This window comes from Cryptomeria japonica, chromosome 3 (genome assembly GCF_030272615.1).
Source record: "Cryptomeria japonica chromosome 3, Sugi_1.0, whole genome shotgun sequence".
NCBI classification, from domain to species: Eukaryota; Viridiplantae; Streptophyta; class Pinopsida; order Cupressales; family Cupressaceae; genus Cryptomeria; species Cryptomeria japonica.
Genome location: NC_081407.1, coordinates 849,668,311 through 849,686,983, shown reverse-complemented (window position 1 = coordinate 849,686,983; position 18,673 = coordinate 849,668,311). Strand labels below are relative to the sequence as shown.

At 39.2% G+C, this 18,673-nt stretch overlaps 1 protein-coding gene across 2 annotated transcripts in view; it reads right to left on the bottom strand.

Moving 5' to 3' along the window:
• Window positions 1-18,673, bottom strand: part of LOC131047132 (CRS2-associated factor 1, chloroplastic) — a 147,526-nt gene that overhangs the window by 3,451 nt on the left and 125,402 nt on the right. The gene's annotated exons all lie outside the window — the stretch shown is intronic.

Genomic DNA, 18,673 nt, shown 5'->3' with positions numbered 1-18,673 from the left:
GAAGTAGATATTTGGATCTGCATCATTTTTGAGGAAACCCAAGCTCAGAAAATAATGATCAATTCTTTCATACCATGCACGCGAAACTTGCTTAAGGCCATACAAAGCCTTTTTCAATCTGCATAAATGTGATTCTTTCTCATGAATCACAAAACCATCTAGTTGCTCAATAAATACCTCTCCTTCAATTACACCATTCAAGAATGTTGTCTTTACATCCATCTGATGATGTTTACATCCTTTAACTGCTGTATTACTGTAATAGCAATGATAGTTCTGATTGAAGTGTACCGAGCTACAGGAGCAAAAGTCTCCTCATAGTCTATACCTTCCTTTTGAGAAAACCCTCTAGCTACGAATCTTGCTTTATGTTTTTCAACACTTCCATCAACTGCATGTTTAATTTTGAACAGCCACTTAGAAGAAACAACAGATTTACCTTGAGGTCTAGGAACTATATCTCAAACGTCATTCTTGATGATAGATTGATATTCTTCCAACATTGCATCTCTCCATACTTGTTGTTTTGAAGCCACTTCAAAACTTGAAGGCTCAGATTCAATAATATGACTCATTAAAGCAACATATCCTGCAAACTTATGAGGTCTCTTACTTTCTCTGAAAGTACCACGAGGGGCTGAATATTTTTCAGCCTCTTGCATAGTATGCCTGGCCCACAAAGGTCTCTTCTTGTCACATGAAACATTACTTGGTTCAGCAGAGGTATCTATAGGTTCAACGAGATCAATAGGATCTTCTAATTCAAGAGTCTCCCTCTGAATCTCAAAAGGGGAATCAAGGGCAGCAATATCCATATCTTGAGAAATCTCGTGATCTTCTCTATCAATTTCCATAGAAATCCCTTTAGATCTTTTGCAAGCTACATCTTCTTCAACTGAAACATCTCTGCTGATTTCAATCTGTTTTTGACCCGGAATGTAGACTCTATAAGCTTTTGAGGATTCACTGTAACCAACAAAAATTCCCTTCTTACCTAAAGGTTCTAACTTAGGCCTTTTATCTTTACGTACATGAATGTAAATTGGACACCCAAAAATTCTGAGATGACTAACTTCTGGTTTAGTACCTGTGAATGCTTCTTCAGGAGTCATATTATCTAGAATTTGATGTGGACTACGATTTTGAACATAAACAGTTGTCCTGCAAGCTTCTGCCCAAAGAAAGATTTGAAGGCCTTGATCATGGATCATGGCTTTCGCTGCCTCAACAATAGACCTATTCTTTCTTTCAGCAATACCATTTTGTTGAGGATTATAAGGGACACAAAACTCCCTCTTAGACCCAACTTCAATACAGAAATTTTGAAACAAACCAAAAGTATATTCACCCACATTGTCAGATCTTAAAACTTTAATCCTCTTATCAGACAAATTCTCTACTTGAGCTTTGAACTCTTTAAATCTAGACAACACTTCATCAGATTCTTTAAATTTCAGAAAATAAATCCATGTATTACGAGAGAAGTCATCAATGAAAGTAACATAGTACCAAAAACCACTTAAATCAACAACAGACATAGGACCACACAAGTCAGAATGAATCAGCTCTAGAATTTCTTTTGCTCTACTTTCACTAGAGTGAAAAGGACTTTTAATATTCTTACCTAGAGCACAACCTTTGCAGACACCATCATGATCTTGATTGAACTTAGGAAGACCAATGATCATCTTCTCCATGGAGGAAAGAGTTCTGAAAATTAGATGAGCAAATCTTTTATGCCATGGCTCATTAGAAGTCATAGAATCGTGTGCTAAAGCATGAATAGGACAAGCTGAAAGTCTATATAGACTCTCATGACGAACACCAATTTCACAAGTTGTCTTAATTCTAGTGTTCTTCCATACAAGCACTTTGCCCTCGGCAAACACAAATTGATATCCTTTATCTTCCAACGCTGAAATAGAAATCAGACTTCTCTTGATTCCAGGAACAAATAGCACATCACTCAGATGAAGAGGAATTCCTGAATCTAAATGAAATGATGTGGTTCTAGCTCCTTTTACAGAATAACAAGCATCATCACCAATGATAACAAGCAAATGAGAATCATTTTCAATTAGATTAGAGAGATGTTCACGATATCCAGTAATATGACGAGAAGCTCCATTGCCAATCAGCCAAGTAGAACTATCAAAGGGAACATTACTTGAAAGAGCAGAAATAAATAAGAAACCCTCTGAATTTTCACTTGATTCTCTATGAGGAGAAGCATTCTCAATATTTGTGGCAGCAACTTGATGCTTAGGTCTCGAAGGACATTCTCTAGCAAAGTGACCAAACTTGTCACATCTAAAGCACTAAACCCTTGAGAGATCCTTCCTCTTCTTAGGTTCAAGAGCTAAATCAGAATTCTTATCTTTGTTCCTTTAGAAATTTCCTTTCCTTCCTTCCCTTTTAGAAGTATGGGCAGCAAGAACATAATCTTCATGATGAGATTTTCTCCCAATTCCTCTTGCCTCCAATCTGCATTCCTCTTGAATACAATCAGCTCTCAAATGATCAAACTTGGGTAGTGTTGATGTGTCTTTTGTACACGACCAAACACAGAATAAAATACCTAAAGGTACCTTATCCTCTCTTGAACAAAGTTTCCCGACTGCTAAAGATCTCACCGAAGGACAATCGGAGAAACTCTAAGGTTCTGTTATGTAGGTTATCTACTCGTGGATAAGCTCTTTGTGGCATGATGTGATTTTGCTGGAATCACAAGGGGACTTACATTCGATGACCTGAACGTTTGATTTGCTGGAATCACAAGTCCTATTTACTAACTGGGAGATAAAGAAACGGCCAAAGATACAAGGTTCAAGAAGTCTACTCTAAGACCCCGAATGTGAGAAGATGGACGAATGACTAGGTGGAGTCCTACTGGGCTGGGTCTCACCATCAGGTTGAACAATTCAACACCAACTCAGTGCGATCTTCTAAGGGATGTTTCAAATATGTCCAAATCGTACACCATCAGATACTGATCACCATTCAAGATAATTCGTGAACAACAGGTGTTATGACTCGGGATTAAGCTCGTTCTATGCCAGTTGACCACGCAAGGCACTTTTATAGTCAGCAAAAGGCTAGTGGTTTGGACTAGGTGGATTCCATGCAAGTGCATTCAATAAACTTCTTTCATTCAATTTAATTATCTATCATCTAAAATGAAGATTCAACAAGAGACCATGCATATTGCAAAGAAACAACACACTTCACCATAACTTCAATGAAAATGGAGTTTATTTACAATCAATGGCAACAATTTCTTGCCTTGTCCTCCTAATCTACTCTAATTGCTATTCTATCAGCTGACTATTCACTATTTCTAACTATTCACCCACTATTAACTATTAACCTTTACAAATGAGGGGCTAGAGCTTTATATAGAGAACCCTTCACAAACAGACGGCTCTGATTGACTTAGAACCAATGGCTAGGATTACAAGATAGAAACCCTAATTAGGGTTTGTTACAACAAACTTCCTTAGCCAATTAGAAAATTACATTCCCGGAGCGAGGACCAATAAGAAGCAAGGGTAGGTACATCAAAGTTTGTGCCGCCTCCGACAAATTTGGTACATTGAATCTAGTCATGCTAAGGTGGACCAATCCGACTGGAAGAATTATGACTGGGATGCCACCTTGTCTAACGCTTGTGACTTGGTTGATCCTCTTTAGTCTTTTGACATGATGAATGATGTACTTCCTTTTTTTTTCTTTTTTTTAACCAGGCTTCCTTATTGTCAAGTCTTTCTTCTCTAGTAGCACACCTCCGCCTCGAAGTGTTGGCAAAGCCCTTTCTTTGTCATCTTGTGAAAGAATGAAGTCTTGAGGTTAACTCAAACTCCTTGAACACCCCTAGTCTTCCAATGCTTCAAAGCACCTTGAGTCTTCCCTTTTGCCTGTGGAACATCCTTGATGACGATGGACTGGAAGAGGTCGTCCTTGTCCTGGCCTCGTCTTCTTTCATCTGCAAAACAAACCAAAAGATGATTAAGGACACATAATAAATTCATTCTAACATAGCATTTTCTACCTTAATCATCAACAAGAAGACATCAAAAATGAAGTTTGCTCAAGATTCTCCCCAAGGACAGGCCCTTTAAGAATTTCGCTCTGGACCCTTTGAAAGGGTCAGGAGCGAAATTTGCATTACTGGCCAATTTAGACCTCATTTCATCATAATCTCATAACTAGCCCTTTGCCTAGCTCAAACAGGGTGAAAAAATAGGAGTTTCAGAGGATTTCGCTCTGGACCCTCTAGAAGGGTCAGGAGCGAAATTTGCATTTTAGGACAAAATCTTCACAACTTGTGACCACAACTTGCTCAAATGCATATGTCTACGAATCCCTTTAATCTCAACCACGATCAAGCTTGATGCAAAATTGGAGAAAAATGGAGTTTTTGAGGATTTCCCTCTGGACCCTTTGGAAGGGTCAGGAACGGAATTCTAGTTTAGGCTCAAGTCTTGTCACTCCTCCACTCTAAAATGTCTTCCAAGGCAAGCATACACTAGTCCTCTCTCCACCAAGGCCTGGGAATCCATCTCCTAACCTTCATCATGAGCAATTTAGGTGAAATTGAGAATTTCGCTCTGGACCCTTTGGAAGGGTCAGGAGCGAAATTCATTCTTTAGCTCAAAATCCTTACCTCTTTCACTCACAATCCCCTCTAAGGCATTCTTGCGGAAATCTTTAAGCCCAATCTATCTTGATCATGGTCTTGGCCTAGCACAAATTTGGAAGAAAAAGGACATTTTTGTGAATTTCGCCCTGGACCCTCTGGAAGGGTCAGGAGCGAATTTCTAGTTTTAGGCTTGATCTTACACTTCCTTTACCTCAAATCATCTTGCAAGGCAAGAATACCTCACTCCACCTTCAACCATGCCACAAGAATCAATGTTTTGGCTTCACCCAAGGAGAAAATGGTGGATTTGAAGAATTTCGATCTGGACCCTTCGGAAGGGTCAGGAGCGAAATTCATGTTTTGCTTGTTTTCCCTCACTCAACTCCATTCCTCTCACTTTATTCTAACTTGCTTCTCACCTCTGGATCTATCTCTCAACCTGCTTGACAACATTTACTTGGCCTCAAAAATGGCTAAAAGGAGAATTTCGCTAAAAAACATGGCCAGGGATAGGACCTATAAGGGATTTCGCCCTAGACCCTTTGGAAGGGTCAGGAGCGAAATCCTTGTCCAAGCTTAGAATCTTCAATTTTGGAGGCAACAATCCATTCAAGGGCAATTCTAGGGGCATCCCCCAACTTCTCCCACCGTGGTCTAGGCTTGGCTTGGCATAAAAATGAAAGGAAAAGGGGGTTTTAAGGAATTTCGCTCTAGACCCTTTGGAAGGGTCAGGAGCGAATTTTTTATTTTGAGCTTATTCCTTCATTTCTCTCACTTCAATTCATCTTCGAAGGCAAGGTCATGCCACTTCACACCCATCCAAGCCATAAAAACCAAAGACTTGACTTGCTTTGAAGGGAAAATAGATGATTTTAAGAATTTCGCTCTGGACCCTTTGGAAGGGTCAAGAGCGAAATCCTAGTTTTTGCTCAATTCCTTCACATTTGTTGATTTTTAGCGACCCAAAGTTATGCCCAAAGACATCTCCAATCCTAATTCATCTTAGTCCACACTTGACTTGGCACAAAATTGAGGGAAAAGAGTGGTTTTGTGAAATTTCGCTCTGGACCCTTTGGAAGGGTCAGGAGCGAAATTTCAACTCTAGGCTTGACTCTTCATCTTTTCAACTCCAATCTTCTTTGCAAGGTAAATATACACCACTCTTCGCCCAAGGAACAAGGTTTGGGGCCTAAACATGGAAGCAAAAGAGGTTTATCAAGAATTTCGCTCTAGACCCTTTGGAAGGGTCAGGAGCGAAATTCTTGTTCTAGGCAAAATTTTCATCTTTCAATGCCTCCAACTACCTCTCAAGGCAAGAACATACCAACCTACCCACCAACATGCCTTGGACACTAAGAACTTGGCCAAACAAGGAAGAAAATGAGGTCCATGGAGATTTTCGCTCTGGACCCTTAGGAAGGGTCAGGAGCGAAAATCATGTTCTAGGCTTGATTCTTCATTTCTCCAACTCCAAACCACCTCAAAAGGCAAAGACATGTTATCTTACTTCCATCAATGCCATAAAGACCAAGGACGTGACCTCCTCTAAGGGGAAAAAAAGGTGTTCGCAAGAATTTCGCTCTGGACCCTCTGGAAGGGTCAGGAGCGAAATTCTTGATCTTGGACAAAATCTTCACATTTTGATGTTTCCATTCACTCCTAAGGCAAGAACATGTTAAAACCTTCTCAATATGCCTTAGAAACTAAAATCTTGGTCTAGTCAAGGAAGAAGTGGGTGTCTTCTAAGAATTTCGCTCTGGACCCTTTGGAAGGGTCAGGAGCGAAATTCAAGTTTTGGGTTGATTTCACACCTCTTTCCTCCTCAACTCACTCAAACTTGATTTAACCAATTTCTTCTCACCACAATCAAGTCCACTTACCACCAAAATAGCTTGAAAACTTCGCCCTTCAATGCCTTAGGCAAAATAGGGGGTCAAATGAGGATTTCGCTCTGGACCAAGGCCAAGGACAGGACCTATAGGGAATTTCGCTCTGGACCCTTTGGAAGGGTCAGGAGCAAAATTCCCACTTGGGCTCATTTCTCACCTTTTTCCTCCCTTTCTTGGCTTGAATATGACTTCTTAGGCCTCCTACCATCATCAAGTAAAATTGCTCTCAAAGTGGCATTTATTTCAAGATCTAAGTGAGAAAATAAGGTCATTCAAGAATTTCGCTCTCGACCCTTTGGAAGGGTCAGGGGCGAAATTCATATTTAGGCTCAAATCTTGACTTCATTTCTCACATTTCTTCATCCAAACAAGTGTTTTGCCCTCAATAATGCCTGGGAATGAGTTAGTTCTAAGTTTGGGTCAAAGTAGAATGTCTTATGGAGAATTTCGCTTTGGACACTTTAGAAGGGTCAGGAGCGAAATTCATATTTAGGCTCAAATCTTGACTTCATTTCTCACATTTCTTCATCCAAACAAGTGTTTTGCCCTCAATAATGCCTGGGAATGAGTTAGTTCTAAGTTTGGGTCAAAGTAGAATGTCTTATGGAGAATTTCGCTCTGGACCCTTTGGAAGGGTCAGGAGCGAAATTTGACATTTTGGTCTCTCCGTCAAGATTCATGTATGAAATATAACATTTAAGTATAAGTTAAGTTGTATTCCATATATACTGTCAGGATGTTTGAGAGTGGTTTCGAACCTCCAGGAGTTATAATGCAAAATCTAGTTTTTGGAGGATTCTTCAACTTTCCAGGCTTAGTCAAATTTCAGGATCAAGATGGCATTCCAGACTTAGCCAAATTTTAGGACATTTGAAGATCAGGATGACATTTTAGACTTCATCACTCACCAATTTGGCCTAACTCAGATCTTCAAAGATGATATTCACTCACCAAGCTTCATTGACCTCCTCAAACTCAAACAAGACACAATTAGCAACAAGAGCAAAACCTTGTCCTAAGGAAGACTTTCAAAGATGACCCTAACCCGGAGCATCCACTGACTCACCTTTAGCTAAAACAGAGCCTGCTATCTTAGTGATCCCTCTGGCAACACTCAGCATGCAAAGGCTAATAGACAAAACCCTAAAAGACCTCGAAACAAACCCCAAAAAGCAAAAAAGTAGGGGTCCCTATTTGCAATGGGGCGATGTGTGAATACATCACAGCAGGTAGTTCATTTCTTCCACTAATGCTTTGAATGAAAGATTCCCAAGAGTAAGGAAGGCCATTCATGGCCAACATAACCAAGTCTTTATCCTCAATAGAATCTCCAATAGCATTGAGCTAATCCTTCAATTCTGTAATCTTCATAAAGAAAGAAACAACAGATTCACCTCTAGCCATTTTAATATGAAGGAGTTGTGGTCTCAAGGCTAGAGCTCTACTAGTGTTGTTGAATTCATACAAGCTTTGGAGGCACTCGAACATCTCTTTGGCTGAACCCAACTTGGATATAACAAGTATCGAATGATCCTTAACAAAATCAATTAGTATCTTTCTTGCCATGAACTTCTTCTTTCTCCATTGTGCTTTCTCAGAGTCATCCGACGGTTCATCTACAACAGACTTCACGAAGTTGAGAAGATCATTCTCTTTTTTTTTAAATTTATGCCTGGTAAAGTTTTTAATGTGACCGGTGACGTGGCATGACACGCCCTCCGACTCCACGAGAAACGCTTTAGACCCAGAGCTATGAACCAGTGAGGACACAAACGGGGGACCTCATCCCCACACTTCACTTGTTCAAATCCACGAGCTCAACGGCCCAGCAGGGATTTGAACCTTGGTGGCCACTTCACCAATGAAGTGTTCTAACCGCGACACTACATGTCCGAAGACAGAAGATAATATCTCTTCAAGCACAATAAGAACTTTGAATTTCCATGAGGTATAATTAGCTACACCATCCAACCTGTCTTCAACTTTGAGTCCTGTTGACGTGTATTTTGTACACCATCATACACAGAATAAAATACCTAAAGGCATCTTATCCTCTCTTGAATAAAGTCTCTAACTGCTGAAGATTCGCATGAAGGATCAGTTAGGATGACTCCAATGTTCTGGTTAGTAGGGTCTCTACGTGTGGATAAGCTCCAGCGGTATGATGTGATTTGCTGTATTCTTAAGGGGCCTTACACTCCGAAAGTCTTACTAAACTAAAGAAGCTTTTCAAAAAATAACAAAAGGATAGGGTTTGCAAGAGGTCTAATCTAATCTAACCCTAAGAATGACTTCATGTGGACAAGACTTGGCAAGATTCTACCAACTTCAATTTCGCCATAAAATAACAACTCAATTGAAATTGATGCGATCTTCTAAGGTAACAATGGATTTTCAATGCATCAAAGATCAAAGACACTACCACGAAGGTACATATCCAAGATACAATAATGATTGAAGGTTAAGTGATTCAAATATCTCCAGTTGACCACGCAAGGCGTTCCTACAATCAGCAAGAAGCTAGTGGTTTGGTTTACGAATCCTACCAAAGATCAAGTCTCACACTATGTCCTTCAAATTAACACACTACTTTGATTGAGCATGATTCAAATGAATTGAACAACCATGAAGATAACCAAGAAAGTTGCAACAAAACACCATAACTTCAATATTTCATTGATTTCAAAGTCATCATGTACAACAATTGCTTGAATTCCTTTCCTCAAACTCAATCTTGCTACAAAAATAAATTGCTTCTAAACTCTAATCTCTCTAATACATCAAACTCTCTTTCTAATCTCTCAACTATTATCTATTACAAATGAAATGAAAATGAGGGTATAAATAGCATCCTCAATTACAATGAATGGTCCAGATTGAAAGCAGATCAACGGTCAAGATCATGACACCTAAACCCTAATTAGGGTTTGTTACAAATGGCCTCCTTTTTACTGAACAATATTAAATGCATAGCCAAATATTAAATTTGGCACAAAAACCTAGGAGACATAAACCAATGACAATTAAGGTGCCATGTCATCTATAACAACCTCTCATCTAGAATCTTATTCCCTTTCCAATTCTCTTTTTTAGCATATGCAATGAATCTTGATACGATTCCTTCGATCTCTGCAATTGGAATCTCGGGAAGATTCTTCATACTTTCTTCCAAGTGGATGACCTGATCGAATGCATCTAGAAGAGCTGCGTCCCAAGTAGATTCAAGTTCCTTTGTTCTTTCAATCAGGAGCATGGTGGCAAACATCTGATCATATTGCTCGTCTGTGACATTAGCGTCCTTACAAAAGATGACCTTGATTCTATCCTCTAATTCCTGCATATCCACATCTGTCTCGACCTCGATCCTCCTGCCAAGAATGGTACGAAGTACCTCAAATACTCTATCCTGGATCGGATTGATCACCTCCTCAACTTGACTACATCTAGTACTGATGTCCTCAAAGAAAACACTCTTCATATGGAGTAAGGTTGACCACTGAAGCAAACTGTGAGATCCTCCATCCATGATCTTTTCCTGCGCTAAGACCTTCCTTGATGTGTGTCTAATTACTTTCAAGACAGGAATGATAACATCTTTGGTATGAGCAAATGCGGCTACTGTTATCATCAAATTGTGGATTATCTCAAGAACCTGGATAGCTTGATGAATAGTCTTCATCATCCTTGTTACAAATTCTACGGCAACTGTATGAGATTTATCCATCCAAGTACTCGTACGCTGGACCATATTCCTGAATCTTTCTGCCTATCATTATGTACCATTGACTCCATGGATTCTTCCACTTGAAGTGTTCTCTTCTCTGGTCTAGAAGAAGTACCGGATGAACGATCTCGGTTGGCCCCTTGCTTCTTCTTGGAAGATTCCCTCTTTTCTGGTCTTTCTTTCCTCTTCGAACCTCTTGGATGGAGATTGCCTTCACTTGCACTTCGAAGGTTACCTTCACCTGAATTTCTAGGATTAGGATTGCCTTCGCTTACACTAGCTCCACCTTCGGCTGGTTTCTCTTCCAAAGTGAAAGTCATAGTTATGCCTTGCTCTCTCAACTTCTGATGTTGTACGTCAACCCATCTGCGAGTACAAGACAAGACTGGAGCCATCAAAGCATCTAAATCCACGACCTCGGGCTCATTCCAATCTAACCTTACTGATTTACTCTCTTGATCATAGGATGACTGGATATGTCTGCCACTGTCCTGAGCTTGGTCGGCCACTCTGTAAATCTTGCATTTCCTGATGAAATCCAAAGGCAATCTAGAATGCATTTTTCATTTCACTTCAAGATCATCTAAGAGATTCATCATAAAATCTTCAATTTGGTACTCATGCTTAAACTTCCTACCGACTGTCTCCTCTATATATCCGTGTGGATCAAAGCTTTCTCTCAAAGCAAAGGATGAAAAAGAATACAAGGCTAACTCCTTCTCTGCGTCATCCATAGCTAAAGCATTAGGACATACCTCGACTGAATTGCCTAAAATGATAGGTACCGGAACTCCATTCCCATGTCTGTGTCTGAATGCCTTCGCATAGGCTGCCAAATGTCTTGTTACTTCAAGTAACACAATTCTGTCTGTCGGATATCTCGGCAACATGTATGGAGGTAAAGGACATCCATGTACTCTGATATAAGTAAACTTCGGAAATTGAATAAACCAAGCACCATACCTCTTTATTAATTCCTGTGCATCCTGAGATAATCTGTTGTGAATCCCACCTTGCAACGTCCTTGTGATGTTCATCGTGAAGGTATCATTAACTAGCTTGTAGTTGCTTCCTGGCGGATGATGCAAGTGGACATAGGAATCACAAACTCTGACCTCGCCGGGTCCTCTTCCAATCACTCCTTTGTGAGGTAGTCCCGCATACTCAAAGCTCCTAATCAAAGCATATATGGCGTATGAACTCATGTGGAAGGACTTGGTAGCTTTTAGTCTCCTCAACTGTACGTCCAAGCAATGGCTAATCATTCTGGCCCAATGAATTGTTCCTTTTCCCTGAACTATCACCTGGATAAAGTAGAACATCCACCTCTCAAAGTAAAAAGCTTGAGGTGCACCTGTGACTCGGTTGAGCATTGTAATCAAATCTCTGTACTCCTCCTGGAAATCAATCCTGTGTGGTGTGTTCGGTACCTTACTCAGGCGAGGACGACTCTTGAGTAACCAGTTCTTGTTGATGATGCTTAGGCAAGCATCTGGATCATCTTCGTACATTGACCTGGCTCCTTCTATGCTCTTGTAGACCACATCTCTGTGCTCTGGAAGATGGAAAGCCTCACTTATAGCTTCCTCTGAAAGATACGCCAAAGTGTTTCCTTCCTTGGACACGATCGTTCTGGATTGAGGATCATAATGACGAGCACACTCGATCATCAACTCGTGACACTGTACTGCTGGAGGGAAGCCGGCCGCCTTAATGATGCCACTTTCAATTATCCTCCAGGCGACAGGTGATGGCTTGCCAATGTAAGGGACATCTCGAAACTTCTTCGTGCTGAAGTTGCCCAAGTTAGTATCTCCAATGTTGCTCCATTTAGACACGATCTTGGTCTCCACTTCTTCGGTCCTTTGATCTTCCTTCATGAGAGCTGGACGACTGGTGGATGCTCCCGCCTTTGGGGTCGCCATACCTACACAACATTTCATAATGAGAAACTAGATCTTTCAGTTCATAACATAGATTAGAGAATAAATTTTAGGAAACATCATGATAAGTCTTTGAGTTATCATTTCCTAAAAAACGATTGAGCTAGGGGAATTCAAAACTTCAAAATTCAAAATCTAGGCTATGACGATTAACGCTCAAAATTAAAACAATAAAACCATATCGCCATACCTCACTTGAGAGCTAACTCTAGAATGCAAAACAAATGGAATTCGCCTAGGCAAAATTAACGTTAGAAGCCTTCAACGTGATCTTCAAACAAACGTCCTTCTTATCAACTTCGCCACCCTTGGAGATGTCTTTGATGTGGTCTTTGGCAAGATCGCCTTAATTCAAACTTCAAGTTCGCACTCCTTAGATGATGTTTACGCCTTCCTTTGATGAAATTCGCACCTTGAACACCACTCGCACCTCCTCTTGAATGATAATTTCGCACCACCTTTGGATACTCCAAATCGCACTTGAATGTGGATGATAAAATGATAATGTGAAAATGAAAATCTTCACCACCCTTTATAAGCGCTCACACCACAATTACCTTGAGGCCGACTTGGTAAAAATAAGGTAATTAAAACAATTTTTAAATAAATAATAAGGCCGACCTTTCAATCCAAGCGCTCCATTTGATTTTTAATTAATTAATAATTAATTATTAAATGCCTTTGTTTTTTAATTTAACAAATTCGATTTTTTACAAGGCAAAAATAATTAATTAATATCTTGCGCAAATTTTAAATGCTATTTTAATTGAATTTTTAAATTTATCGAATTTAGCATTTAAAATAAATTCAAAAAAATGTTTGCTTTGGCGCCAAAATTTGAAGATGAAAAATACAAACCTCATCGCCCTGGTCCCTGACTGAGGGACAGGAGCGATCTATCAACTTGGTCTTGATTCTTGCTTTTTGACGTTCAAAGTCTCCATCCTTACGTTGAAACTGGTGTTTTTGCTATGAATTTCGAACTTGGGTGACTTGACTTTGCAAATGAGTGCCTCTTGAGGTGATATCGCTCTGGTCCCTTGGAGAGGGACAGGAGCGATCCCTATGTTCTTACTTGAAATTCTTCGTTCTTGATTTTAACTCCTCATTCATTGCCTTCCAAACGACGTTTTAAACCCTTTGTAACTTTGCTTTGACATGATCTTCGAAGGATAACAAGTATTTTAGCAAATATCGCCCTGGTCCCTTGGTGAGGGACAGGAGCGATCCTGGTGTTTTCTCCTTGACCTTTGTAACTTCAAACTTCAATCTTCATTGTGAGGGATAAACAATGTTATTCTTTCATTCTACTCTCATTTCACTTGGCTTCTACAAGACACTTTGATGTTTAGAGGACTATCGCCCTGGTCCCTTGGAGAGGGACAGGAGCGATCTTGAAGCTCTAGCCAAAATTTGCCATCTTTCAACCTTTGTTCTTCATTCATTGCTTCCTAAATGATGTTTTTGATCTTGCCTATCCTTGCCTTGTCTTGATTTTGAAGGAAAATGAATGATTTAATGAAAATCGCTCTGGTCCTTGCCTGAAGGACAGGAGCGATATAGCTTCCTTGGCTCAATTGATAGTCATTTGACGTTTGAAACCTTTGTATATCATCTTCTTAAGATACCTCAGACCCTTTACCACCTCGCATGATCTTGACTTAACGTGATTTTGGAAGGATTTGGCCAATATGATAAATATCGCTCTGGTCCCTGCCTGAGGGACAGGAGCGAAATATCAATGTCCTGGGCTCATGCTTGCTTTTAACAACTTGCCATTACTTTCATCGTGTAAAATGAAGTCCTTTGATCCTTCTTGGTCGCTTAATACTTGTTAAACTTTCAAAATCTAGGCCTTTATGAAAATTTTGCTCTGGTCCCTGCCTGAGGGACAGGAGCGAACTGGGTGTCTTGGTGTAATTCCTTCAACATTGGCGACTTTGGATACTTCGTTCTTCATTGAGATGCCTTCAAACGTCCTCACCACCTTGTACTTCGTCTTGGAGTGTCTTGAACTTGGAGGAAAGGCAATATAACCATCATATCGCCCTGGTCCCTGACTGAGGGACAGGAGCGATCTTGCTCTTGTAGGCTTCATCTCACTTTGCTAACTTCAAAGATTGTCTTCAATGGTCTTGTAGTGCTCCGTTTCATTCATCCATGCCTTGGAGTTTGCTCTTACTTGGCAAGAAATTTGTCTAAGGCAAAAATCGCTCTGGTCCCTGACTGAGGGACAGGAGCGAACTTGGGCATTTGGGTCCCTTGTAGATGTTTGGTAATCTTCAATTTGTCTTCAACGAGTTCAATTCACCTCCTTTCTTGCCTTCAAACATAAAACTTGCTTGATCTTTGCCTAAGACATGCCTTATGAAGAATTTCGCTCTGGTCCCTGGGAGAGGGACAGGAGCTACAATGGATTTCGCCCTGGTCCCTGACTGAGGGACAGGAGCGATCTTGGCATTCTGGTCCACTTTTCTTCATGTTTGTGCCTTCAAATTATATTCATCTGGTAAAATGCACTCCCTTGGATCTCTCCAAATCGTCAAGTTGTTAAAATCCTGCAAGGACGAGGTGATGTTTGATTTTAAGCTCCGGTCCTTCACTGAGGGACAGGAGCGATTTTGCTTCCTGAGGCATTTCTGTGTTCGTGAAATTCTTCAATTTATATTCAACGGAAAGATCACGCCTTTCTTTACTACTTCCATTCGAAAAATCATCTTGATCCTGCAGAGATAGTAAGATTTTTGAAAACGAGCTCCGGTCCTTCACTGAGGGACAGGAGCGATTTTGCTCCTACAGGCCAAAATATCATGATTTCACAAGTTTAATCACTTCACAAGGAAAAAACAAATCATTCCCCATGCCCAGGATCAAATATCAAAAAACTCAAAATTTAGGTCAAAATTACTCAATTGAATAAAATTCACATTTTCATCATCAACACTTAGACAAATTAAGACTCTGCACTCAAAATTCCAATTGAAAATAGACCATTCTGGCGAATTCATTCCATTCAAAATTGCATCCTACAAAAGGAAGCTTAAAAAGCTCTCAAGACTGACTGGACTCTGGCCTGAAAAGACAGTAACGGAAACCCTAAGGCTTGACCCTAAATCCAGACAACTGACGAACTACCAAAACCCTAAAAAGCAAAGCGAAAGGCGAGCAAAAACGAGCAAAAAGAGGGGGTCCCCATTTTAAATGGGGCGATGTGTGAAATGGTCACAACAAGTCCATTCACCATTGTTGAAAAATGAAATAAACAAGCTAGGCTTAAACAAAGAATATTTCAAAGCTAAGCAATCTGGTTCTGGATCTTTTCTTTAGACCCGCTCTGATACCATGTTAAAATTAGAACCAGAAAGACAAAAAAAAAAACTCAGAAATCTGAAACTTAAAAAACTCATAAGAACAAGATGGACACAATTTTATCTTGGGAAAACCCTCCACCTGAGGAAGAAAAACCCAGCCACACCAAAAATGAACCTTTTATTATTGTCACAAATCTGATACAATGCTCACAAGATTAAGTAAGCAAAGAACTATACACGATTGTTAGCATTTAACAATCCACAGTAGAATCTGAAAACTGTTCAAGAATGACTGAAACTTCTACAAGACAAATAACATATAAACTTCCTGCAACAGGGATAATCATTCACCAATAGAATACGAAGAGCTAAAAAGATACAAAATTACTGAAGAAGATATTGAAGCGTTGAATAAGAGCCTAACAAGAAACTAATCATATCAATGATCGCAGATGCATATGATCAATATGATCTCACTGAAGAACTTCATGCACCACAAAATTAAATCGCAACACCTCTATATGGACAGGACAAAGCTTGAAGAATATCTAAGGTGGTGAATACAAAAAGCCCATGCCAACAGTTACTATTCATCCCACTTCAAAAACCGCTACCAGAAGAGTCGCACAGTTGTAGACACCGTCACACCTCTCGACGGAAGAAAAACAATAAAGGAGGAAGACGCAATCATTAAGCACAAGGCTCCCATGAGTCGTAGTCAATACACAAGGACGGTGACAGATATCAAAGCTCGTTACACTTCCAGCTTAGCAAAATTCAATACTATCGAACAGTAGAACGAACTGAGAAGAGGTCATACACGATAAATGAAAAACATCAGCAATACGGTTTCACAACCATCGCAGGAATAATGACGTCTCCTGCTGCTATCAACATTAACAATGGAGCAATCTTAAATAGATCAATGAGGAAACAATTTTCCATTCATAGTTTGAGAAGGTTAAAAATCATTATGAGGCAACATGACATTGGAAAAATGATTATGTAGCCTTATTGGAATCTAAAGTGAATTTAAAATTCTTTGAAGTAATATAATATGCAGTTCTTTCTAAAAATTAGAACAGCAGCAATTTAACTAAATACATGGACAGTAATGCCCAATAGAGTAGATTTTATGAGTTATTGTAAAGCTTGAAGAACTACTTGCCGAGGATGCTACTTGGGAGGTTTCATCTTTGCAGCTCCATGCTTTCTTGAGGAGTCCTTCCGTCACAAGACTATTTTACAATGCTCTTGTGATTTGGGATTTAACTATTTCACCCCATTCTTGATTTCACATTTATTTATGCTGATTCCTTAGTTACTGTTTTGTAATTTAGAGCCCTTTACCATTGTACTTCTCTGTTAAAACTAAGTCTACTTTTTAAACCCCGAGAACATGATACTGGCTGTTCAATTATGAGCACAAAAAGGTAGAAATGTACATGCAAAAAAGCAAGTTTTCAAATGAAATTAAGAATAATTATAGCCCTCACAAAGATATATTCCCTTTAAAAAGTAGTAATGAAGACCATTATTTACTCTATATATTGTTTTTACGGACAGAAATTATCTTATCTACTTTGATTCTATATAGTGTCATCAAATACTTACATTATAACTTTTTGTAGGCGGTTTGCTGGTAGCGTGATTGTGAGGTAAGTTTCTGAAAGAGTAGCTATTATTAAATAAAGAAAGAAAGGAAAATAAAGGAAAGGCTTACCTTGAAAAAAGAAAGGCAGTGGTTTATCTCTTTGATCCAGACATTTCCCTTTTGGATCAAAAGTAAATATGAAACTGAATCTAAGAAGATAGGGAAGGCTGAAGCAAGAAGGTTAAGTAGTTTTTGTAGGCACTACAAAGTATAACAAAAAAAAATTTGCTACCCTCTTACTCTTTCTTTCTAATGATGTGTCTTGTTGATCTATTTCTAGTGAGGCTCCAATTTGAAACCTGCCAATATAATGAGAGTGAAAAGCTAACATATGATTTCTTGAAACTTGAAATCTTCAATTTTTTAAAATAGAGCTATGTGCTCTTGTAAACAGAAAAGACCAGCTAAGTAGATGTTTAAATCTAGAATTGATGTGTAGATACAAATTAGGAGAGCAGAAAATGCTATGGTCAACCTCTAACTCTGCTGTAATTTGGCAAATTTGAAACTAGCAATTAAAAAAAAATGATATTGTTTCTCTAAACTGTAAAGTAGACCTTTTTAAAAGATCAAAGACTTAAAACATTATATGGCACAACTCTAGAAATTCAAACAAATTAATACAAAACATTAATTGACATCACTATAGCATTTGCAGACAGTGTATAGAGTCACAATTAAATCTTAGTTATCTTTTTTCAACATACTTGGTTGCTAGGCCTTCAACAACTTCTACTATTGTATCTGCAATCCATCACAATTTTGCTGTTGGAAGACATCCAACCAAAACTGTCACAATTTTGCTGCTGGAAAACGTCGCATGACCACCTTTTATCATTTTTTAGCGCGTTTCAGGGTTTTGTGGGTCGTCGGAAAGGGACAATTTTTTACCAGATTAATCATGATTTTCAATGAGATTTTTTGCAGATTAATCACAATTTAAATTGTTATAAATCGTTGACCAAATGTGATGTCCCTTACTAGATTATATAAATATAAATATGTTTGCCTGGGCAAAAGATAAAAAAAATAAATCAGAAATAGAATTCTTGTCCATCTTTGAAGGAAAATTTACATTAATACATACAGAAATTACTTGCTTAGATTATACATATGCAGTGAAAACATAAATTCAATTGCAACCTGTTGATGTGTTTTTATGCACATGCGAACACAGAATAAAATACCAAGGTATCTTATCCTCTCTTGAACAAAGTTATCTGAATGCTGAAGATTTGCCTAAGGATCAGTCGAAATAACTCCAAGGTTCCTATATGTAGGGTCTCTACATGTGGATAAGCTCTGTTGGTGTGATGTGATTTTGCTGGAATCACAAGGGGACTTACGTTTGTATGACTGAATGCTTGATTAGCTGGAACTTGAGTCCTATCTACTAGCCGGGAGATGAAGAAATAACCAAAAGGTGCAGGGTTTAGAGAGTCTATTCTAGGATCTAGAATGCAAGAAGATAGATGAACGACTAGGTGGAGTCCTACTGGGCTGGGACTCACCA